Source organism: Bombus pyrosoma, linkage group LG3, assembly GCF_014825855.1.
Source record: "Bombus pyrosoma isolate SC7728 linkage group LG3, ASM1482585v1, whole genome shotgun sequence".
Classification (NCBI taxonomy): domain Eukaryota; kingdom Metazoa; phylum Arthropoda; class Insecta; order Hymenoptera; family Apidae; genus Bombus; species Bombus pyrosoma.
Window position 1 is genome coordinate 2,893,642 of NC_057772.1, and position 24,706 is coordinate 2,918,347.

General features: G+C 42.0%; 1 protein-coding gene across 4 annotated transcripts in view; it reads right to left on the reverse strand.

The window, feature by feature from the left end:
* The window catches only part of LOC122577919 (protein-tyrosine sulfotransferase), a 179,021-nt gene that overhangs the window by 54,831 nt on the left and 99,484 nt on the right, over nt 1–24,706 (reverse strand). For 2 of the 4 annotated variants that reach the window (XM_043749624.1, XM_043749622.1), the window contains one exon: nt 5,810–5,817. The exons of 1 other annotated variant lie outside the window; for it this stretch is intronic. The gene's annotated coding sequence lies outside the window, so the exon portion shown is untranslated. Of the gene's footprint in view, nt 1–5,693; nt 5,819–24,706 lie in introns of those variants that run through there. One more of the 4 variants, XM_043749626.1, reaches the window with a different exon arrangement.

Here is a 24,706-nt window from a genome sequence, read left to right on the forward strand (position 1 = left end):
CTGGCATTGATATAAGTAGCCTTGATACAAAATTATTTTGACTTTGAATACGCAAAAAACAAAATAAAATTCATTATATTATTCTTTTAGTTATCGTTGCTAAAGTCATTACATCGTCGCGGGGGAAAAATATAACACGAAGTAGGAATTTTAAAATAAAATTGTAAAACCAATCAATTTGACTGATGTAGTTCTACTGTTAAGCATCCTTTTGTCTTTTCTCATAGCCTCACCAGGTACGTGTTTCGCAACCGTCCGCGGCCAAGGTCACTTAGGCCTTTTACCGCGTAATTATTCGACTGAAGGATCGACGACACATTGATGGGCCGCTCGGTACATTAAACTTCCCAGACCCTTTCGGCCTTTTTTCTTTTATACGCGGGGAAATTCTCATGGACATCTCCCCGCTCTTCTAGAAAGCGGCGACGTAGTATCGGACTTCACCGACTAAAACCCTACGGTGGAACGCCTGACGCTCAGCTGGGATGCTCCGGAACCTCAGACCCTTTCGGCCTGTCGCTACTTAGACTTTCTCGCAACATCGTTTATGGTTTACCCGGTATCTCTTAGGCAATCTGTTCACGATACTACACTATTGAGGAAGAAGATACGTGTATGAGAAGTATAATTTGGCTCATTCTTGTTAGATGCTCCGAAGACGCTAATTGCTCTATCGAAGCTGAGACGTCTGTGCTGCATGGTTCTATAAAATTATATGCTCGAGAATGTCTATACGTCGTAAACGACACGCGTTTGTATAAGTTGAAACGTGGCCACTCTACCAAAGCAGAATTATTCAAGACCGTAGCTAATTAAAATTAATTCCCTACAGCGGGAAGCTTCTTTATAAAAAGGGAGAAAATTACAGACGGGAAAGAAGATCGGTCCTTATACTGGAGCAGAGAAGATCCGGGATGCACTCAATGACAAATATCTGTCTGAAAGTAGCGCGGAGCTCTCGACGCCGAGTAAGAAAGGTAAATTGAACCGTAACAAGCGAAGTAACGTAGCTAAGCTTCCTTGGGAACGAGTGTTCCCTCTTTAGTGCAGCCTCTGGCGTTTCAAATTCATCCATCTTTCATCGTAGCTTCTCCAATAAAGATCACCCGGAAACGCATTCGCGGAAGAGGGTACGCTTCTTTCCGACAAGACCTTCGTCTTCAACGGATCACCGATTCGCCGTTTCATAAAAATGTTCGCCGGAAAACGGAGACGGACAAAGTGTCTGGGTCTTCGTCTGGTAAACCGTATCCTCAAATGGAATTCTCTGTCGGCAGGAAAAGAATGTATCAAATTGCGCGAAGGCGCCGCTTCTTATCGGCTCGTTGCTCCCCGCGAATCTTTTTAGCGCATCATCTATCCATCCGGGGAATTACCGGCGTGAAATAGTTTCTCATTGGAAGAAGATAAAACTGTGAACGCTGCTGAGATAAAAATACAGGGAAACAGAGAGTGATCCATCTTAGTCCAGCACGCAGTGTACCTCGCGTTCTCCTTCGCGTATTCTCTTTGAACCTCTAAACTATTCCGTCCAAGTATCTTCTACTGTGTCGGCTTATGGCTATGGAAATAAGTTCTCGTCCTCCCTCTTAGTCCTTCCTTTTACCAGTCTGTCCACATACGAATTCCTGTTCGAAGGATTTTCTTTGTATGTTCGTATGATTCGAGGAGACTCCAGGCAGGTCATCTATCGGTTTCTTTTTTTCGAATCGCTGTTCTGTGATACTTTATCGGTACGTTTGTCACGGTGTACGTAAATACGTAGGAGAATTCCTTTTCAGATGTTTCGCCATGGTCTGGTCTAGTTTACCGATGCAATCTTTTCCCTTTCTTCTGCTTGTAGCGGAGGAATCGAGACGAGGAAAAGGTTTTTGTGAATTGTTCCGTAAAGTTAGAGTGCATCATCAGCGATGTAGTAGTCGTGGAACTTTCCATAATTTGCCAAGCGAATAGTTCTATATCTGGACCAGCCATACACGCGCTAATCGACCGTCGAATACCGTGGAAATTCACCGAGAATTAAGGTAAAATCCGTTTAAATTCTCCACGCTATCGACCCTAAGCCACGTTATCAAAAGCCTCGGAAGGGACGGGGTGGCCCGTTAACTCTTCGCGACGCAGGATTACTTATTCCAGCGTGAAATTGAACCACGATTTCGTGGCTAGCCTATGAATCTAGTTGGCGATAAAAATTTTATGGAACGACCGACCTGTGCCGATAGACATCGATGCGAGTCTTACGAATATTTTCCGATATTTCACGGAATAATCAAGTAGCGAAAAAAAGACGCGTTCATGGTGGTTTTTAAGGATATGACATATACACACGATCTGTCTGGAAGATAAGGAAATTTACATTAATTATATATTTCTAGACGGTGTGAATGATACGTATTAATTTTACTGTCTTTTTGAGGTTCGAACCTGTTCTGTTCAGCTGTTACAAAACGACTGCAGAAATATATTTCCAGAAATATAGTTGTTAGCTACTTCGAACAAAATGAAGGACCAATGATTTGTCATCGATGAATACTTTGACAATTCCACTGCTCTTTGGACAAGCCGAATACGCGCAACAACATTCTGCGTTGGAAGAAATTAAGTTGCAGCTTTAACTATGAAAAATTGAGAGTATTAAATGTTCAATGAAGTTTAACGTAAACTTTTCGCGCAGGGGCTTGGAGTTCGCGCGAGACGCATGTAAATTTGAAATCGCGTTTCGTATGAATTTTCCACGCATCGCGTCTCGGAAAGGCCAGCAAATTTCCTCGTTATTTGCGAATTAACTTGGTAACCTCTGCCCGATGAGCCGAAAGGATATTATCAGGGGGAGGTTCGTTAAAGCGATTTAAGCACAAAAGCGAGTGATAAATAAAACGAGGCCGCGCACGTGGAAAATTCCGGATTACGGCGCGTTATAATGAAACTGGTAAGCAACAATGGCGACGACCGTGCTTTTCCAACGATTACGTTGACCGGCGAAACGCGTTATCATTATCGATATCGCGATTCGGCGAAAAGCAATCTCGTGTCGATTGCAGGTGCGCGCGTCAAACGGAAGAGAGAATGTAACAATAAATAAATTGTCGCTGATAAAATCGGCTCTCGCCGCTATTCGCTCAATAGTTTGCTATTTTAATCTTTTCGCTCTCAAATCGAAGCCAATTTCGTTTATCGTGGGGAGAGGAGTAGCGCGTTCAAACGTAAACCCCGGTACGAAAGAATCACGACAACTACCGGATATTAAAGCGATACAAATGTGGCGGCGCACTTAATGTCCCAGAATTTGCGCGCGAACGACACGTCCATCGAAGAATCGCTTGGAATTACGTGAAACTGCGAAATGAAGAGATTGCGTCGATCGGACTCGCGTTTTAACAGTATTCGCGATTTTATTTATTCGTATGGAGTAGTCCTTTTTCTTCCTTCAATTCCGTTTGAACGAACAAGTTCTTTTTTAACCTGGAAACATGATACGACGTACGAGGATAGGAAAGGTCACGTAAAAAATTGCCAAGCAGGTGGCAACTTCGTTCTACGCGCTTTAACTTCTCTGATTACCACTGCTTTGTAGAGAATTTATGGCGGTATTTTTTTCTTTTTTTTTTTTACGTATCCATATTTTGAGAGTCGATGATTACATCGTTACACGCGTTGATGCTTACACCGTCTTTATCGTAATAATTCGCGATTCTTCATCAGTAACATCAGAAATACGCTCCAATATTGTCCGTGCTGCCCTTCATTTACGACGTAGCATTAAAAGGGACACTAAGAGAGCTGAGGAATATTCCTCGCTAAAGCATTAACCGTACGATGAAACCTTTTACACGCTCGCTGGCCGCGCAATTACTAAATTATTCTGCCGCTTTCTTTCTCCGTTGTTTCATTGTACTCGTGGCTCATTATCTTCTTATACGTGCGATAAACGCGCGCGTCGAGATTACACGGAAGGAAGAACCTGTACCCCAGGTCTGCCTGTGGCCAGGATCGAACTGAATTTTTCATTTCCTTCCATCCCTGTTTGTAATTAGAGATTCCCTCGTCTCTTGGCCATTATCGTTCGCTTTAATTCTTTGAAATCGTCTTTCGAGTCGTTTCCTTTCTTCCAGAATGTGTAACATTACGTAAAAAATTTGAATTACTTTCTTATTGCGGCAAACTCTTGAATTTGTAAGCTTGCGAATTTAGATATTAGAGAGAGAGAGAGAGAGAGAGAGGGAGAGAGAGTAGGTTCTTTGCCGTTTAAATCAGTAAAAAATGGGACGTAAAACGCTCTCAATCTCCGAAATAATCTCTTTACAATCGTAAGAAGACGTCTATCTATCCAGCTCTGAATTAAAATTCTGCGAACGTTAGCTGAAAAGTAATCAGATAAAAAATGCCACCTTTTCGAGAAGAAATACTTCACGGTATCGATCATGACGGAAAGTAGACCATCTCCTTTCAAGTATCTCGTATTAAGACTACCAAAAAGTAAAACTAAGAAACTTCAAAGATAGAGCTGCGGCGACTCGAGAGACCTGCAGTTTCACCCTCTTGCGGAATCTTGCGCAGGAATTTCAATTAGTCCCTTTCGAAATTCAGCGTTACCTCGATAGTTCTTCAGGAAGGATGAACTTCCGTGACCTCGGCGGTAATCCAGAAACTAGGCCGAAGGCGCAACCATTGACGAGCCCGTTTAACCCCTTTTTGCGCGCAATTCTCTCTTGCACCTACCCTCCCTGTTCGTGGCCACCGATTGGCCACTCGTCTCTCGCGCGGAATAAATCACCAACGATGAATATTAATATAGTCGCCAGTGGATCCGCGAATGACGACGTGGATTTACGAAGTAGGACGAAAGGAGGAACACAACTTCGATGGATGTCTCGTAATCTTATACGGAATAATGGAGAGAAAAAGCAGCGACCTATTTTTTCAAATACAGCTTCGATTCTTATTTAAGATGATAATGGAGTCTATACCGTATAGAAAGTTTTCCTCTCGTTACACGCGTTTAAAGCATAAATAAAATATGTATGTTTTAGGTGTTCTCCTTTCTGTGAATCACCCTGTATACTCGAATTCGAGAAACTCTCCCTCGCCCCCTCCCGAAACGGTATCTTTTTTAGTGTTCGTATTAAACGCAGAACGTACAGGAAATTGCGATTTGTTTGAGATTTTAGCGTTGTATTATTATTAAAAAAGTTGCGCGGCTCGGTATTCATAAGTGGTGGGTTATTCGAAAATGGCCGCGTGGAAATTTTGTTCGAGAGATCTAGCGCGGGCAATTATGACGCGAAATGACTCAACAAGTGCTCCGGGGATTTTCCCTCTTCAGGAAATAATTCTCGCTCGTTCCTATAATTTCTGCGGTATTATTTAATTACAGAGCCGAGCGTAAAATAAAATCGTGATATTTTTCCCCATAGAATATGAAAAAACATATACGTGTAGGATAGACGGAAGTTTTATAAAATTGTTACAGAAGCGTAAATTCTCTTTATGTCTTACTGTGCATCTTCGCTTTGGAGAAATAAAGTTGTTAAAGGAACCACTCCGCTGCAATTTATGTTACTTTAATTCGGGCAAAGCATTTTTTAATCGGATTAAGAAAAATGGGGGAATAAGTTGGCGCGCGGTGAACTCGGCCTGGTCGGCTCGGTCAGACGCGTAAAATGGGAATTTATGTTTCTCCAGAAGTGTTTTACCATTTTTATAGCCCCTCGAGAAGCACCTGGGCCAATTTAACGAATGCCGTGGAAGATTGAATAACAAATCTGGAGCTTCACGCGCTCGTTCGGCGTAAAGCAAATCGTTCGCGTACCTCGTGATCTGAAACAGAAAACAACGTTTTCGTGTTATTCTCGTGTCTATCGAGCGCTATTAATCGTCATTAAGAGCTAATAATCTGGCAACAATTGTAATTAGATTCGGATATTTCTCGTGTCATTTTTAGGACGATAGTTCCATATGAAGTACCAGAAAAGAAAAATTAATATATATATGTATTATCGGAGTAAAAATCCTGAAGAGAACCCCGATGTACCTCAGGTAAAAAAAGAAAGGCAAAAAGAGTGTTGATAGTGCAGAGTCGAGAAGTGTTGTAGGACGAGTTGTTAATTGCAAGTTGTGAGTTGAGTTGTGAATCATCCATTCAAGTTGTATAAGTAGTATCACATCATCACTGTATTTAGTTCGTGTTAATTAACCATTGTTTCCTGTTTTATAATAAATAGCTTACTTAGAGAGAGAGAGAGAGAATGTTTATTCGACCATTCGCGGAGAGACGCTATCGCTAGAAATCATGTCAACGGGAGTCGTAAATTCCCGTTACGATTAGATAATCGACGCCACGAGAAATGATCGATCCCCTTATTTCTGTTAAGATAATAGGGGGTGGTTCAATTGAGTTTACACTGAATTAACAGAGAGAGAGAGAGAGAGAGAGAGAGAGAGAGAGAGAGAGAGATTAAACACTAGAGAGAAGGTGTATTATTTTATCTACTCTCTGTCTCTCTTTCTCTCTTTCTACATATATATACATACATATAAAATTTGGGTGCAGATGTAGGCGTAGTAATACAATAGCGTTAAAATTCATAGGATACATTTGTAATTATCGGTAGGATATATATGTTCGATGAAACAGAAACACAATTATAATTTTGACACAATTGACGCATCGTTATTCGTTGGACGCGTGTCATCATCAATATTCATTATCCTCGACGCGAGCAACGTTTCAACGCATTACAAAATCGAAAATAACGTAATCAATCAACTTTATCCTCCATCTGTCTACGTCAGCTATCTTCTTTCCTTCGGCGACAAACTTTTCTCTCCTTCATACTACCTCTTATCACGCTATTGTTGCTCACAATCGACCAAATGTTACTTTGTAACGTTCTGTCGTCGTCTAACGTCGAAATTAACTTTCCAACGTCCATGTACGACATTTCGATAAAAATTTTTAAACGAATTTGATATTTTACAAAATTTGTATCAGCGAGCCGAAGCTATCGAGCAAATTGATCAATTTTCGAGGTAAATAAATCGAGACGGCTATATTTCGTTCATTTGAAACCTAACACGTACGTTTCTGAGAGAAATAACAGGCTGATTCGCGAGCCTCGATTTCGAATGCATCCCCGGCTGTCTTTCCTCGTTACTCCGAGATCCGTCTGATTCTGATTCGAGTAATTACGCGCTGCTCCGTTTCCCGTTCTTCCACAAATGGAATTTTAGCCTCGATCGACTAATGTTGCACGCTCAGCGTATCTCGAATCGACACTGCAGACAAATCGAGATATACGCCGTTGCGAATATTCGCGGTTCTCTCGTATTTCCTAGATGAATGCGTCGCTTTCAACGCGTTCCTCGACCTTTCTTTACAAATCCCTACGAAAAGCATTCGTCCTACTTTTCCTTACTCCGCCGTATATTATTTCTATCTTCTTGTTTTAGATATTACGTTACTGATTTTTCTTTCAAACGTATCAGAAAATAAATTCATAATTACTTAGAAAGCCGAGGAAGATATTCCTGATGTCTCAAATACTCGAAATCTTAATTTATGATTTTCAATCCGTCAATTATACAAAGCCAATATCGTCGCACGAGCAGCAACGAGATTGAACAACGAAACTTGAAATTTCTTGGACGAGTCGAACTAATTGTCATAGGTCTTTCTACCATCCTTAGATATAATTTCCCGCGAGGGTCGAAATCGCTTTGACTAAGCATCTACGAGAATGCAGAACCAACAGTAGAGAAATTTAGTAGATGATCCGACGTCTAGTCGTACATCCATGGAAGGGAAGATTTTTCTCAGGGGAAAAATAGAAATTCGACCAGCAACGAGCGGCGAATCGCAAAGAGCGCAAAACAGTGGCAGGATACAGCTTGGACTAAAGTTATGAGAGATTGTTGCTTCGTACGGAATAAATTAGACTAACAAAGGGGACGATTACGGTCCTCCTGAAAAGGAGAAGCTGTTCGAAGCTCTTTGCCGAACTTTTTAAACTTTCGTCGTTACGTTTCTCGATCGCTCTTTCATTTGCGAAAGGTCTCGCGTTAAATGCTCGTCGCGCTTCGTAAAGCGAACAAGAATCAGACTTCCTGTTCCTTCTACTTTGGCGCGAGCCGATGTGTGTGAATAATTGTATCTCACGAACATAACACGCGTTACGGGAAACGTTTTGAACTCGTCGTGTCTTGTTATAATATGAAACTTTGCAATGTCTTATATATTAGGTCGTCCGAATAGTTTCTTTCGTTCTATGAGGAAATAATAGACGCACAACGTTTTTTGTTTTATATCATTTTATCGAATTACGTACGATCCATTTTGTTCTGTTGAGATGAACACCACGACATTTCACAGACTCGCTTTCACGTTTGTACGAAGCTACACTGTTGTAAAAAACAGGTTAGCGAAAGAAAGACACTTTCCAGACAACCCAATAACACACGCAATATATAGGTTAAAAGTTTTCTATAATAAACGCTGAAATATTTTCACGGTCAATTGCATATTTCTAAATTAGTCTTCGGAAACACCGAGTATATAACACGTCTTTGGCCATCGAGCGAGGAGAAAAATTTTCCTTACTTCGTGATCGTGCTAGAAGTTTCGCCGACTAAGATCACGCGGGTTCTTTTGTGTTAAGACGGAACAGACGCTTTCCTTCCTGGTCTCTGATCCGCGGCAATTTTCCTCGCGTATATCGCCGCATAAAGTTGCCGATTTAATTACTTCTCAGTCTAGAAAAGGATTTGCATGCGAGCGGGTATCATTAACGTTGCCTCGCCTTATACTATATAAGAGTGGCTTTCCTAAAAGCTATTTGCGCGCGACTGTGCATGGTGTACGGTTATAGCGAGTCAGAATATTCCGTACAGACCGTGCGATGCTGAAAAGCGCGCGATAACGCCCATGCTACGTGCATACATGAATAAAATACACGCGATGATGCTGTCCCGAGCGAAATTTTGGCAGACCACGCTATTTTCCTCGATCTTTCGTTTCTTCGAATTTCAGCTAACGAACGTAGGAAGATCGTTTCGGTAGGATAACGCGCCCTAAGGAACACGTACACGGTTTCCGAGCGCGTTTACTATCACATTCGCGTCCTCGATAAATGCTGTATATCGACACGTTTCGAGATTTGCCGAGCGTGCTTCGAATTCGCTGGCACAGTTTCTAAACTAAGCTGAGTGCTGCTAAAGTTAGATCTATCTCGATCGAGTACCATGGAAGGATGAGGGACATTAACGCTGGTAATATTAGACTGGGAGTGATGGATTCGTAATTTTTTGAAGAAATTTTAGAAATTACATTTTTCTAAGACGCATCGTTCCAAGTTGACGAGTGATTTTTCATTCCTTCGGGACAAGTTCCATACTTCGAGTACGACGATCAACTTTCCTTGCAATTTATTCGTTTTATTGATCCTGAGCAAAGCTTTTTAGCAAAATAAACTCTTGTGACTTACGTTCCAAAATGAATTCCTGTTTCTCTCGATGTGGTGCGATTATAATCTGTTAACATCGTAGAGACGTAATCCCTGCATCATAGGAATCTCGATAAAAGATTTATGATACGAGATTTCGATGGATTTGTAGAAAAGGCTGCCTTTCGACGATAATTAGAGCACGAAAGCTTCGAAAGCTCCGCAGTTCGAGCTTCTGTCGTGTCGTCGCACGCGGATAATAATGGCATTCAATAATGCGACCTGCACCACACGTTTAAAGTAGAATGCACTTCGTCGCCGGCGAAAGCGACAAGCTTCGCGTCTGTCGCCTTATTTCACTGACACGTGCTCGAGGGAAATCGTGTTCAGCGTCGCTATGATTCGAGCACAAGGGATTGCGGTCTCTCGTATCATTGTCTCCGAACGTTTCATCTGCCTGTTGGTGCAAACTGTCGACGAGACCAACGGAAACACAGACGTCTAAGACGGTATATTCTTTCACGATGGAAGCTTTAACGAGTCGCGATTACTTTCGCTTCACGGTGACATAACTTTTATTTTATTTTATTTATCCTGGGAACATATTACATTTTTCACTTTTTCTGAGCGAGCAATTTTTAAATTCAGTACGACGTCGATCGATTCCACGTTACCAAAATCGTCTTTCTATTTAGTTTTCCCCGTAATATTACAAATATCGTTTATCGTGATATTAACACATTGTTGACCGACAATTTTACTGACAATTTATCTTATGTCATCGGCTATTTCGTAATTGGATGTCGAAGTAAAATATAAATAAACTTTAATAAATTTTATTTATTATTCAACTTTTAATATTTCTTTTTCGTATGATAAACAGTGCAACAATCGCCTACGTGTAATGGCACACAACAATTTTTGCAAATATATCTAGTTTCGCTGCGTTTTCCTTTTGAAGAGCATATTCTGTGTACTATGCTGACCAACACAGTTGCGCTGTATTGTAGGTTCTTTATTTATTAGTTATTTATCATGAAATGGATTAAACGGGCGTTGATTAAACAGGAACCGATGGTTATTTAACGTGAACTGACGTACTATAATTAAGACAACTAAATAGTTAATTTGCAACTCTCCTCACCACGGTTCCAACGCTCTCTCACGCGGACCGCACTCTCTCGACAACGCGATTCGCACTCTCTGACTTCTCAACTAACATCGACTGTCTCTCTAACATTGAATTCGTCTCTCTCTCTTAGCATCCCTTTGTCTTTTCTCTTAGCTCCACAACGCACGTGTCCCGTAACCGTTCGAGGTCAGGGTTACGTAGGTCTTTTCCGACATTGTTTATGGTTCGCTCGATATTTCTTAGGCCTCTCGTCCACGATATTACGGTATGATGTCCAACAGCGCACTGAGAAAACGACGCTGATTGCGAATGTGATTCGAGAAACAACAAAGTGATTGCGAAAAACAGCGCATCGCGAGTTTACTCGTGGCCGGTCGGCAACGTTTGAAAACAAAAAGTTAACTCGTGACCGGTCAACGATGTGTTAAAAGACCAAAGATTTGGGCTTTAACAACTTCTTTCAGCATTCAATTACACTCTACTAAAATAGATGTCTCTTTTCGGTCATAAAGCGTCATTCTGTCCTACATTGTCCGAAGGTAATTTTTAGCAAATTTGATAGTATTATATCATGATGCGAGAAATAACTTAGATTATTGATTACATCGGAGAGAAAAGGACGAAGATAGGAACTCCGTATAAAAAGACAAGGTGAGGTGCAAGCACGTTATAACTTAACGCAGATTAATGCATAGATGACCGTTAACTGGTTGATTACAAGATATATCGACGCTAAGTGTAGCAGTTGCACGTAACATAGTGGCCACTCGATCAATCGATTACCGATAATTGGTCGGCGGAGTACTATCTCGAATATGATTTCGCATCTCCGTAATATATTTGATGGAGCGAACTCCTTGGTGAACCTTAACGTTCAGTTTTTGTCGCGAGATTGCGAGTTATTAGCTGAGATGCAGTTTCACGAAGGATATATTTGGGAAGGAAGAGGTGCCGAAGTGACTCGTATGTTTTTTTCTGTGGTGAAAATTTATCGCGACGGGAAATACAGTTGCGACTTAATTAATTATGAAATTAACTGAACGATACTTTCATGAGTTAAAAATCCGTAACTAATTCATTGAAATTTTCAAAGCGTTAACTCGCACCATTGCGATTTCCATCCTCGTGCATTTTTAATTTAACTGATGTGCGTCGTGCACGAGAGAATTCGTGTTTTATCAGCCAATTGCGGAAGATATTACGTGAAATTAAAAAGCTGGTATTGGTTTCGAGATAAAGAAAGGAACTAGGACAATCGCGACTTTAAAATATCGATTACTATTTATTATCCTCGGAGATCTTATTTCAAGATTGCTCTCGAACGGAACAGCCAACAGTATAGGAATTGCTTTCAATTCCTTGAGACACAAAAAATATTCGAAGACTTGAGATAAAAGCTTGGAATATTATGCTAAATACCTTCTATTCGGTAAAACCGGAAGAAGAATGCGCATTGAAGTCTGATATCAAAGAAATCGTGGAATGTAGCGAAGAGAAAATGGTATTCCACGTGTTCGTTCGCATCGATCGAATTTGTATCTTTATCCATGAAACGGACTTAATAATCTATCTGCTAATCCTTAAAAAATTGCTTGGAAAATGGGGAGCGTAACTGACGGTTCTCTTTATCAGCGCCAAGCAGCGATGTAACGGGCTGTTGCGAGACGTTTTTAAGAATAAAAGATCTCGTCTACGCGGAATCTCGATGCGCCGCTTATATCGGCCGAAAATTGAAACGCTGGTAAATTTCGAACGATATTAATATGCGTCCTCGGTGGTGTTTTTACGTCCTTGTCTGCCTTGTCGAGCTGAAGCTTACAGATTACACCGAGTCAGCGTGTTTCAACATTTGCATCGTAAAACGCTCTGCGTTGTCCGGATATTAATGGATCTGCAACGAGCTGATATCGATATGCTCCTGGGCTGCTTTATATTCTCTTTCTCTCTCTCTCTCTCTCTCTCTCTATCTCTATCTATCTATCTATCTATCTATCTCTCTTCTTCCCTCTGTGCATAGGAAACTAGATATTTAATTTTAACACGAGTAACGCAATCGCTGCGACCAGTTACACATGTAAATACATTTGCATTGGAAAAATTAAGGATAATAATATTATAAATATTCTCTCGGATTTAATCCGATCTGAAACGAACATTGATTTTAGAAGATCGTATTGCGTTTGGGTTGTAAAACCACCACCAACATCGATCACATTATTTTAACTTTTTCACTGTGCTATACGCGTTGCAGGATAATTTCCAATTGTTACGATCGTTCGCGAGGAAAGCGCGTCAGCGAGAGGCGTAAATTGTCGCTACGATTCTGATAATCGACGCCGCGAATTAGTCGTTGCCCTGTTTCGATTAAGGTAACAGAGGTAGTTCAAATGAGTTTAACACTGAATTAACAGGGTGAATATAAAACTTGTATGTTTAACAATATTTAAAATTATATAATGAACACGTTACAAATAATTTAACGATGATACAATTGGTTTGTTACAGTAATTCGACCCGACTTTATGATATCTCACGATGTATTCGTTAGACTAAGCGGTCTGGATTTTATTCGTCTGAATCTCTCAATGCATTCCGTTTGAATCCTCAATTCTTTGTCTTCTCTAGGAGACGACCCCCATCACGCTCGAGTCACGCCACCGTTCGCGCCTATGAACACGTATGCCACCTTCTTTGTGTAGAGAGAATAACGGACCGAAGGCGAATCGACGTTTCTAGAACTCGCTGCTTGATGACAACTATGCGCTTGTCGCTATGTGTCGTATATATTTCGCCGGTCATATAAGACGATCTGTCTGCGACACTGTAGTACCACGAGCGACGGTTAGGAACACGGCCTATGGTAAGCCTCGTGGCGTAACACCAATGAAAGAAAAAGAACTCGAAGATCGTTACTTTTAATCGTTTTCTCCGCTTTTCATCGTTCGAACGAAGCGCAAGAATTTGCCTGCTTCGTTTGTCGTATCCTGGACAAACGTTCGTGCTATCAGAGATTGGTGATAAAACGGTAGGGAACAGTAAAGCTGTCTGGTAGAGGATACGAGGAGTAGATCTGCTGTACTGGTTTGCGAGAGCGCGTCACGTCCGAGACGTAACGGGATTCGGAAACACGTCCGTTGCATTACGAGTCTCGTGATGGGATCACGAACCAATAATGAGAACAACGGGCGTTGCTTTGGGATCCACGTGGTCTGGATCTGGCCACATTAACTAACAACGTATTTCCCTGGGGAGACGGGAGTCCGGTCGCACCAGTCGTGTCGGCTCCAGGGAAATATGGAATTGAATTGTTAATGCAGAGCAACGCCTGTGTCCGGTGTTATTGGAAAGCGATAACGTTCGAGAGCGACCGGTGGACGCGCGTTCATCGTCGTCTTTTCGTCTTCGACTGTCTCCCTCTCGATGACTTCTCCAAAGTAACAAGCCCGGGACCCTTGTTCGGCAACCGTTCCGGAGGAATCTCGTTACCGATAACGACGAGGATGGTGTGCCTTCTTCGAATCACGATGGAGGTTGTTCCGTGGCAAGAGAGGGATTTTTCTTTCTTATCGGGAAAAAATGATTGGTTTGTGATTATTGAGAGGATAGATTGGGAAAGCAATGGCCTGTAGCTGGCTGAATTCGTAGTTACAGCGAGTTTTCAAGTATCGAAAGAAAAATTCAGAAGATAGTAAAGACGATCTAATTGGAACGCGAGTTTTCGCTTGCATTTGGATCAAATTGAAGGTGGTGCTACTTTTGACGCGATCTCTTTTATTTGAAGTTTGCAAATTTAAAGAATAGATTGAGAGAGAGAGAGAGAGAGAGAGAGAGAGAAAGAGAGGGGCAATGGTGTGGACTAATTGTAATTTGAATTCGTATTCACAGGAAGTATTTTAGACAGTGGGATGGTTATTGGAAGATAATAGAGATAATCTAACTGGAACGCGAGTTTTCGTTTACATTTTAATTAAATTCAGTATGACTGTTTTATTTTTATGGACTTTCTGGCTTTTCGATTTGAATTCCACCTCCTACCTTTTTTTCATTACCAATATCGCGGAAATTGCGCTGTTTTATCCCTTCTTTTATCTGCTCTTTTATTTCTTTCAACATCGTCGCATGTTTCCTTTTTCAATTTCAGAGTTCCCTTGTAATTGTATTTTTTATACACATTAAAGTCCACTTCAAACCATAAATTCTGCTACAAACTATAAATTCTGAAGAACTCACTTCCATATAATTACAAAATAACACCCCATTCCCAGGACAGTATAATCCTCTTAGCCGAAACTCTGCAATCTCAAACACCAGAGAGATGGTAATCTTCATTGCATGGATATGAAGATCCTAAGAGAATAAACACGATAAGTACGTTCTTGCTGATTTTCTGATTTTAATGTCGTTCCGAAGAAAAGAGATGTTTAAAGCGATTTGTCTCCGAATAGAATTACTGTAGACTTTGCGCAGAAAGATACGTAACTAAGTTTTGCAAGCAGAAGATTACAAAATTTTCGCGGTTAGACAGCCGCGGCTTGACACGCTCCGCGACGCTGACAAAATCGACTATAAGATTAACATTTGTTGAGAATTGTGCATCTTAATTGCCGAAATAAAAGTAAAGGAACACCAAGGTTACACTTGGAATTCATATTAAAATAGTTTCAGAATTATTTAATAAACGATTCCCAGGATCTTCGTCGATGTACATTTGCGCGCGTCTCAGCGCTCTCTTTGTCTCGCCATCTTCCACATACCACACTGCCAATGGAACAATTACATTCGTCTGTTTTTCGTACACGCAACTTCCACACGCTCGTATTCACATACGTGTGTCACTACTACGCGGCCAATCTAGTCTAGCACGCAAAATTATACATATCTTAATAACATTAACCGAAAGATTCGCCAAAATTATGGTGATCGAGATACGATGAAAAGCTACCTGAACAAAGAAGCAACGTTCGTTTCGCGATTCGCCGACGAATCGATACGATAGCAAGCAACGACCATCGTACGGGATTTCAACGTAGAATCTCACGAATTATAATCCGGACCAGGCCTCCAGTTCCCATCGAGATTGGATGCTAATGTATTTGCAGCTCTTATTAGGAGGCACGCTGGCTTTGCACCGGTACGATTCAATTAGTACGAGTTTACTATCGCGCGGCAGATCGCGTCGCGACGCTTGAGACTAGAAAGAGACGGTGGCTGGGCACGCCTACGGTTACGGGAACGGGACGGATGAATTTCCAAGGATATGTTTGCGTCAATGTACATACTACGGTTTCCGTTAATTAGCTTCGTGACTCGACGTCTTCCCCTCGGGATACATGCCACAGCATCCAACATTTTGTGCCCGAAATATCGTTAAAGTCGCGAATACCATGGTCCCCACATCGTTTTTCTCATCCCTAATTTACCTTTTATCGGGATCCTTTGTCCATTTCCTCGCCACCACTGAAAGCAAGTAACTTAGATAGTAGAAGGATATTTTATTCTTTGTATCGTGTCGTGGTTTCATGGACGCGTAAATGGAACTTGTAACTGTGAGAGAACGTGGGAAATACGAGTGTGTGTGTATGTGGTCACTGCAGGTTTAAGAGCCTTTTATAAATAGAATTAATATGGTCGACGGAATTACACAAACTATAAATTACTAGCAGTAATGAATTTTTTTCACGGTAAAAAGCCACTTTTCCTACAAGTTTTGCGTTGCCTTTAGATTACACGCGAGGATAATCGCGATCAATTATTCGAAAAGTATCGATCAGTCCCTGTTTCTTAATTATTGATTAATTAACGATCATTTATGCGGAGATTTTTCGATCATGAAACGATTCTTCTTTCGTAGCTTGCCACGTGTTCTCAAATAGTACTCTTCGCGACGGTTTTTAACATTTGTAATCTTCCATAATAATTCTTTACGACTCTTTTCAACCCTTCGTAACACGTTGCCGTAACCAAGAAAAGCTTTACAAACTTGGACGATAATTCGCTGAAAATCTGCCCTCATTTCTTCCATTCCATCTGTTCTTCTCTACTTTTTCCCCAACTTTTTCATCCCCGGTTTTCCTACAGATAACAAATCCTATCCAATTACCAATCGATCAATTCGTGCTTTCAACAAGCCCGATTTTCCCTACTCTTTGGCTAGTAGGCAACTATAGGAGAGCTTCAAAGAGCATCGATTAATTGCAGCCGGCCATCAGAGGCCGTTATGCTCTCCCATAATCCGCGGTGCATTGTGTTTCCACGTTATCGCGAATTCGATCGCGCCATCACTCGAGACCTCTTCTGTCACGATAGTTTTATAAACGCGTCGCTTTTCGCCGGTTTGTTAATTCGCATGGCAGTTTCGGCGCGTTCTTCGATGCGTGACTTTTCCAACGATCACGGTCCTCCGGTGTTTCACCCCTGTGCTAGCCTCGATCGCGGAATTTAATCACGATCTCGATGGTCGAAATCACTGTTCCACGCGAGACGTGCTCAGCGTGCGAAGCCTCGTGTTTTCCAACGCGATTATTCCGAGTGAATTGAATGGTATCGGTAACGTTTCTCGATGGTAATCGACCGTGTCGTTTCGCGGATGCCACAGAGCGCAAGTTGGTTCGCATCACGTCGTTAAAAGAAAATTATTTACCCTACGAATGATGTTATTTTTTTCTTTTTTCAAACGTTTCGAATTATTCGTGCTGAATTTCGATAAAATCTGAAGCCAAGCTGAAAATATGTATAAAAATTGCGAGATATTTGCCGCGATAGGCGACGAGAAAAGAATATGCGATAAGAAATTGGCAGAATGTCGCGAGGAATTTCATCGGATCGTTACAAGCCGATATATCGGGAAACAATTATGCCTTAATTACAGAGGAAATTGTTTTACGCGTTCCTTGGCGAAAGAAAGACTGGCACGTGTTTTTCAGACAAAGACTCGCTCGAGGGCAACGCGATTACCAGGTCACCTGTTTCTCTTTTCTACCTAATTGAAATAAACTTACGCCTGAAATAGCGAATCGACGCGAGGCGACGCGGAGAAATTGTACATTTGCATTTAATTCGAATACTCGTTTACGTTCGATTAATCTTCTTCCGAGTTGAGCCGGTTAATTTATAAGAAATGACTTGATCTCCCACTAGAAGTGCTGATCCACGCTTCAGCTAACACCTTTCAGAGTTTAGGTTTGCAGTTGCTTTAGAAAATTAATTAATTAAAATTTTTAGATATTAATTATAATTGGATTTCAACGAAGCTTTAGACTTATTCGTCCGCAGTTTTAAAATATCATCCGCGTTTACGTAATTTCACATATTACTATGTGTTACGTCGGCCGACTCTTCACCTAAATCGGGCCACACACCGCGGGCAAGATGGCAGTCAGATGTTTTCAGATCCTTGCTGCGTACCCTCAATAGTCTCAAGTACCCTCCATAAATTTCCGGATTTTTCTAGTTAAGGTCCTTCAGACCGAACAAATATTCTTTCACTGAATTGTTTTCTAAAGTTTTGCCCACCACGGGTTGACACGGGAAAGTTGCCTTTTCTCGCGTATCAGGCCTCCCACTAGCAACTTTATCTCGAGGGCGGTTAGCATCCTTCCTCAGCCACCACCATAGCAAAATAACCAATTAACAGGGAAGCCTATTTCCCTCGCTCTTCCAGTCAAAATTGTCATCAACAAATCCGATGGTCCCGTGCGCTAGACACACCCATCCTTAGCTTTCCTCCGCCACAGCATCGTCGCCGAACTTCACTGATTTTCCATCTTTCAAACAGTCGACATCTTTCGAACGGGTTTCCACCCTTAGATCACTCACTTACTTAACTTATACATGTAGTATCGCGGACATAAGGTCTAGGAGTTAGCGATACAATGTCATACAACGCCGAGGCGTTCTTCAATCGTATAGTTTTGTAAAAAGGGCTTACGTGGCCTTGGCCACGAGCGGTCGCGGAACACGTGCGTGGCGGGTCTACGGAAAGACAAAATATATGCGAGAGCAGGGCAGTTTTAGTTTGGAAGTCGGAGAGAACAAGTCGAGAAGTCAGAGAGTGCGAGTTGCGTTGTAGAGTATAGCGTTGCTAGCGTTGTCGAGAGAGTGTGGTCCGCGTGAGAGAGATCCGTTGTGTTGAGAGTTGTCTAAATTGTAGCGCGTTATTGCGATTAGTTCATGTTAATCTACCATCGTTTTTCTGTCTATATTTGTACAATCCATTCGTTCTAAATAAATCACAAATATCAGGATATAATAACAGTATATTCCATTGACGATACTACATACATACGCAGCAGCGTAACTATCTTCTTTACAAAGTTGTTGGAATAAACTGTGATTTATAACTTGTTATATCAATGTCATATTTAATTTAACTACCTCTGTTATCCTAATCGAAATCGATCGTTTCGTGGCGTCGATTATCTAATCGTAACGGGAATTTACGACTCCCGTCGACGTGCTTCCTCGCGATCGCGTCTCTCCGCGAGTGGTCGAAACACTATGTAACGATAGATGATTCTAACGATTTATATGACGAGATTCGTGAATGAAATTTCAATTGACAAACCTGCCATGGTCAGTTACGTAATATTACATATTATAATGTTGGAGTTTCTTTATATAAAACGACACCGACGTTAAAATCTTCAACGACGAGAAAAGAAACTCTCCCGAAAGAGAAGAAAATAAGTCAAAGTTGTGCAAAAGTATCGAGTGAAAAGAGTTCCGTACGATAAATGAACTAGAAAACAATATATCGTTCTTTGTACGCGGATCCTGTCCAACTAGTAATCCCGAAGCAACGAAAGAAACTCTTCTAATCCGACCCAAGCAACGTGTTGTTTCCTTCGAGGGATCTGCATCGGCGAACAAATCCGGATGACACGGTAATAGCAAACTCGATCCCCCGTGGATACGTCTTTTTGTTGGCTTGGTTAGGAAAGAGAAAAGCGAAAAGGGAAAAGTGGAAACGAGTGGAAGTCTGGCGAATTCGGTGCGGATTCCAGTCATCTCCTAATCCAACCAGGAATCTCTAATTTGGTCGGGTGCCTCTGGCAAGCGGCTGCTGGCCAGGCGTTGCCCGAGGAGAACAGGCGTTGAATCTTCAAACCATTTTTCCGTTTCCTGCGACGCTTTTAGTCTCCTCTCTATTCCCTTGATGCGCTTCCTTTCCTACAATCAGGATTATTTTCAACGGTGTAGAGGAGTACGTGTGACGATCCCAAGACGAAAACATAGTACGACTGTCGAGTTTCGTATTTCGAGGAGCCTGCTCTCTGCTCGTGCCGCTAATACGCTGAGAACACGTTAACGAAGAACCGGTGGTTGTTCTTCGTTTCATCTTCTGGTCTGGTCTTCTATGTTGCCTTACGTTGTCAATGGTAACGACGAGAAGAATGAAAAGATCGATAAATAGAAAGACGCGTTTATCATACGCTATTCTCTATCGAGTTGCTCGTTTAAAAAAATACATTGTAACCGTAGAAGAGCGTAAGAGTCCCAGGGCGTTCTCAACAAAGATATCTTCTGCATTCATTTCGACTCATACTTTCGAGGGAAGATTCTTCGTTGAAGATAATGTTCTACGTAGTAGGTATCTCTCTGTTCTTTATGGTCCTCGAAATAACGAAGCTGGCTGCAATTTATCACTCCTTATCGGGATGATACTTATGCAAAGTACGGGATCGGGGAAGATTTAAGAAAAAGGAACTGTGCGTAGGGCCGTGGAGATAGTCGGGAAGGAACAGCGCTTTGGAACGTTTTCCCGAACTGTGCGTAGAAATAGTTGGTAAGAGGCGGTGCTTCCCACTTCTTTCTCTCTTCTAGAATAATGGTTTACCAGAGTTTCTTGAAATAGTAGAGATTCGAGAAACTTGGACAGATGATATACACCTTCGCCTACTTCTCGCCGAATGTTAAACGTGGCTTGAAAAGAAGACAACTTGTTAACGTAGATTTTTCCATTTCTCGTGAAAAAAAGTTCCCGATAATTTTACGGTAGCTACGTTATCAATTGTAGCAAGATCAATGAAATGAACGAGATGTGCCGCTCTCTACGTAATTATCAAAAATTCTTGTCGTTAGTAGCATTTCGTTAGGTTAACAGGATTCGTTAGGCTATAAATCGAGGATAAAAAACGATGGACGATGGTGATCTATGGAATCGAGTGGTCGGTCGAGGCCGAATCGAGGGCGGGACACGAATTCCTCTGTGGTCCTTGACGAACAAAGAATTATTGACACTCGTTCCTCCGTCGGTGACGATCGATGTGCGGGCTGACGTGTGTCAGACTCGAAAGAAAGATGGTCGTTGTCTATCGATTTTTTTTCCCTCGCTATGGAAACGACCGGCAGCCGAGTTTGGAATCAAAGCGTTCGCGCCTCCTACGATGAATGGAGTAATCGATTTAGAGAGCTGTTCGACCTATTTTCCACTCCAAACGAACTGGAACGACATTCTGTAAATCGAGACGCGCTAAACTGAACTGAGACGTCAAAGCCTGTAAATCAATTGTTTCTTTTGGTATTCATCGTTCGAGTCGTACATAGAAGAGGAAAAATACAATACGAAATTTATTATAGTTTGATCTAATTAACTGCTAGATAAACGCAACGATAAATGCGCTAGTGGGCAAATACTTTTTCTAGCTTCACTGTGTATCACGCGGGTCTTTTTACGGTTAAAGTGTTTTTCCCGAGATTAATAAACAGGTAAACAAATAAAACGAATAAACGAGCGGGCGGCGAATGAGCGAACCAGCAAACGGGTGAACGAGAACACAAACAAACAACAGAATAAGTAAACTTTCGAGAGCGAATCTTAAAAAAATGAACAAAAATAGTGTAAAAGGTCAGACCCCTTAACTCGAAACCGACACGTACCGTCCGAAATAACGCGAGAAAGATAGTCGATATTCTACTCAGCCGGATTTCTTCGGAATCGTCGCGATGGTCGGCCCTCGAGATAGCCAATAATCCAGCACCTTTGAGATTCCATTCTCCACGCGGACGGATCCTTTTTCCAGCTTCTCGAGGCGAACCGAATGCCAATAATCCTTTCGTTTCGGGACATCGCGATTGCGTTTACGAAAGTAGCGTTGCACCTGGAACACGAACGCTGCGGTGTCGATTTCCGGACCGATGGGAATAAAATACGTCTTGCGCGGGACAACGATCGCGTCTCGCTTCCGACTCCCGGCAAATCCGAATGGAATATGCAAACGGTTGGCAAATGGACGGAAAGAAAGAGCATCGGATGGGGGCAGATTCTCGCGAACAATGGAATTTTTCTTCGCTGCTGATGGAACAGACTGAACGGATTCCGTCGGATTTTAAGATCGTAGCGTACGATGGGATGCTTTGTCGCGGCGTAGATTTCCATCTCTCGCTGCTCCACCAAGACTCGCGACGCGTTTTCAACACAGTTTTCTGTATCATTCGGTTCTCGTTTAAGAGAATACGATTGAATCGCTGTGACTTTGAATAGATTTTCGGCTCACTGAAATTTTATCCATGAAAAATATGGTTGAAATTCGTGAGAAGGATCGTTCTTTATTTTCGATCGTTTAACCTGTTAATGTCCGGTGGTAAAATAGATCACGAAGCGTTTAAGTACATTACCGTAAATCGTTTACGAAGAACGCGTTAAATAAAAAATACCTGGTGACTACCCTTGCCCAGAATCTGCCTTCTCCCTCTTCTTGTTCGGAGCAAGTAAACGCACGACACGAAAACAACCACCTGATCTTCCGATCTGGCAACACGAGCTTCTTGTTTCGATGCTTTGCGGAAACATGCAAATTTCAACAGGAAAACGGGTAAGCTTCTGTTCGAGTCGATGTAGCCACGTTATTTGACGCACACGCCCCCGCACAGTTTTTCTTCTCTCTCTCTCTCTCTTTCTCTCTCTTTCTCTGTCCCGTCTTATTCGTTCCCTTCTCGCCAGCGAAACAAACGATCCAATAAAACCGCGACTGCAACCCTCTCCGCCTCTCAGGATTTTCACTCGCGATTCTGGACAGATAGTCGCTATTATTCCATCACCGTCGACGAACCGTTTTCCACGCGATATCCTTATTGATGGCGACTTTTATATTCCGTTTTCCATCCGTGCTACCTTCGCTCTATTCATCCTTGCCGCCAGTGAAAGATAGCGTGTTTGTTCATGAATTTTCCGCGCTCTTACAGCTCTGCGAGGAATATTCAGTTTCAGTTTCTTCTCTTTCACGCTATTCGCGCGATATAATATCGACTACGGTTCATCGAAAGAGAGATTTATGGATTATAGTAAATTGTATAGAAATATCGAAGGTGGAAATCTAAATTCGTGTATTACGTTCATAGCGAGAGATAATATTTTGTAGGGATGTTGAATCGCACACACGTTTTCTCATTGTCTTTTTGTCTCGTTGTAAACTCTTTCGAATTCCGCCTATCTGAATTCTTCGACGACTCTGTCGATCCTTCGACTCTTGCGTTCTTAAAATCCTTTCTTGTTCGCAACCGATAATTCAAGACAAAAATTCTCTGTAACAAAGCAATTACAAAAAGATTCAGGTCTGTTATCCGTATAAATTTTCGCTCTAATTTTCACACTTTTCTCGCGGCATGTCGTTAATAGAAGAGCAGAGTAATCTCTTCGATCGATGAACGAAGCGCAAAAAGAGAGCAACAACAACCGCTGAGATACAATCAATTTCCCGTCCATCGAAATCCCGTTCGCTTTCCAGCAGAGTAACTCCACCGATGTGAAGAAGAATCGAGTGACAACAACGTGAGAATAATTCCAATATCCCAGAAGCTACCCGAGTTTCTCGAGTTCGAGTCTCGCGTCTAACGATCCCACCAGTCGACTCAGTTCCTTCCACTCGTCTCGGTTCAAAAATCTGCTCGTACACAGGACGAAAGATGTGAAACAAGCTCGTGAGCGGAGAACCTATTGACTTCCACCAAACGTTCCCCCCTGTCTTGCCTCTCCTTTTCCTTATTTTTCCCTCTTTGCTTCGGCTTCATGAAATTTACGTATGCGGCGGTGCTTCTGGCGGAAACAGGGCAGGTCTAGCGGAAAACTGAAACTCCGGGGAACGGGAAGGTTAATCTTATTTCGAGGCAAGGAGCTGCTGTTCAAGCACGACCTTTAAGAGCATCCTCCACCGTGCTTGATACGAGCGTGACGCGGAACGTTCGATTTACGCCCTCGACCATACGCTTTCGAGATCGAGGACAGCCTATACAGTTACTCGCGAAAATGAAAACCTTTTACGAATATACTATGCTTGTTATACGAAGTTTGTTATTTGAAGTTTCGCTGGCACTGTAACGAGACACGACCATCGTGATTACATTGGGAAAATTTGAAACCGATGCGAAAATCTACAGCACAAAATATATACACACGCAACGCGTATAACACGTTATACGGATGCGTAAAATATTTCTACAAGTGTTCGAACACTTTTGTAAGCCATTGTACGCGTTATATATTTACTAAGGATACACAAGCACACAGTTTCATTTATCCGTTAGATAGTCGGCTCTGCGAACTGTATGGCGATCTACCGCAGACTATGATCCTCGTCACCGTATCGCGAAATCTTATTCTGAATAAAAGATGATAAGCTCGATAGCGGTTGCTTGATAAGCCCTCGCGGGCTGACCTCGAGAACCCTCGTCGCCTTGAATTTATTCATACGCGTCCTCTTCTTGCACTCCATGCTCGCCTCGAATGTGACGATACATCCGAGAGATCAGCGTGCAACGTAGCCGATATCGTGCGGGAAAGGGAAAGTAGTGCGACAAGTTTTTCCAAGTCTCTGGACCATCGTCGGTGATTAATATCGCGCAAAGTTCGACGGGATATACGGAACGACGACGAGGATCCGCCAAGTTGGCCAACTCCTTTCGAGTGCTATAGATCATCGTGGTTAGCTGTGGATCGTGTGCTCCCAGGATAAGAACGAACGTGATAAGTACACAGTGATTAAACGGAAGAAAAGATTCGAACAAATATTTGGGACAAACGTCTGGGAAAAATTGTTTGAGATCGTACTTCTGAATATTAAACAGGAAAGGAGCAGGGGGGGAGGAAAGGAGATCCGAATGCTGGGATTTCTGATGGAAATACACAGGAAGGTATGAAATT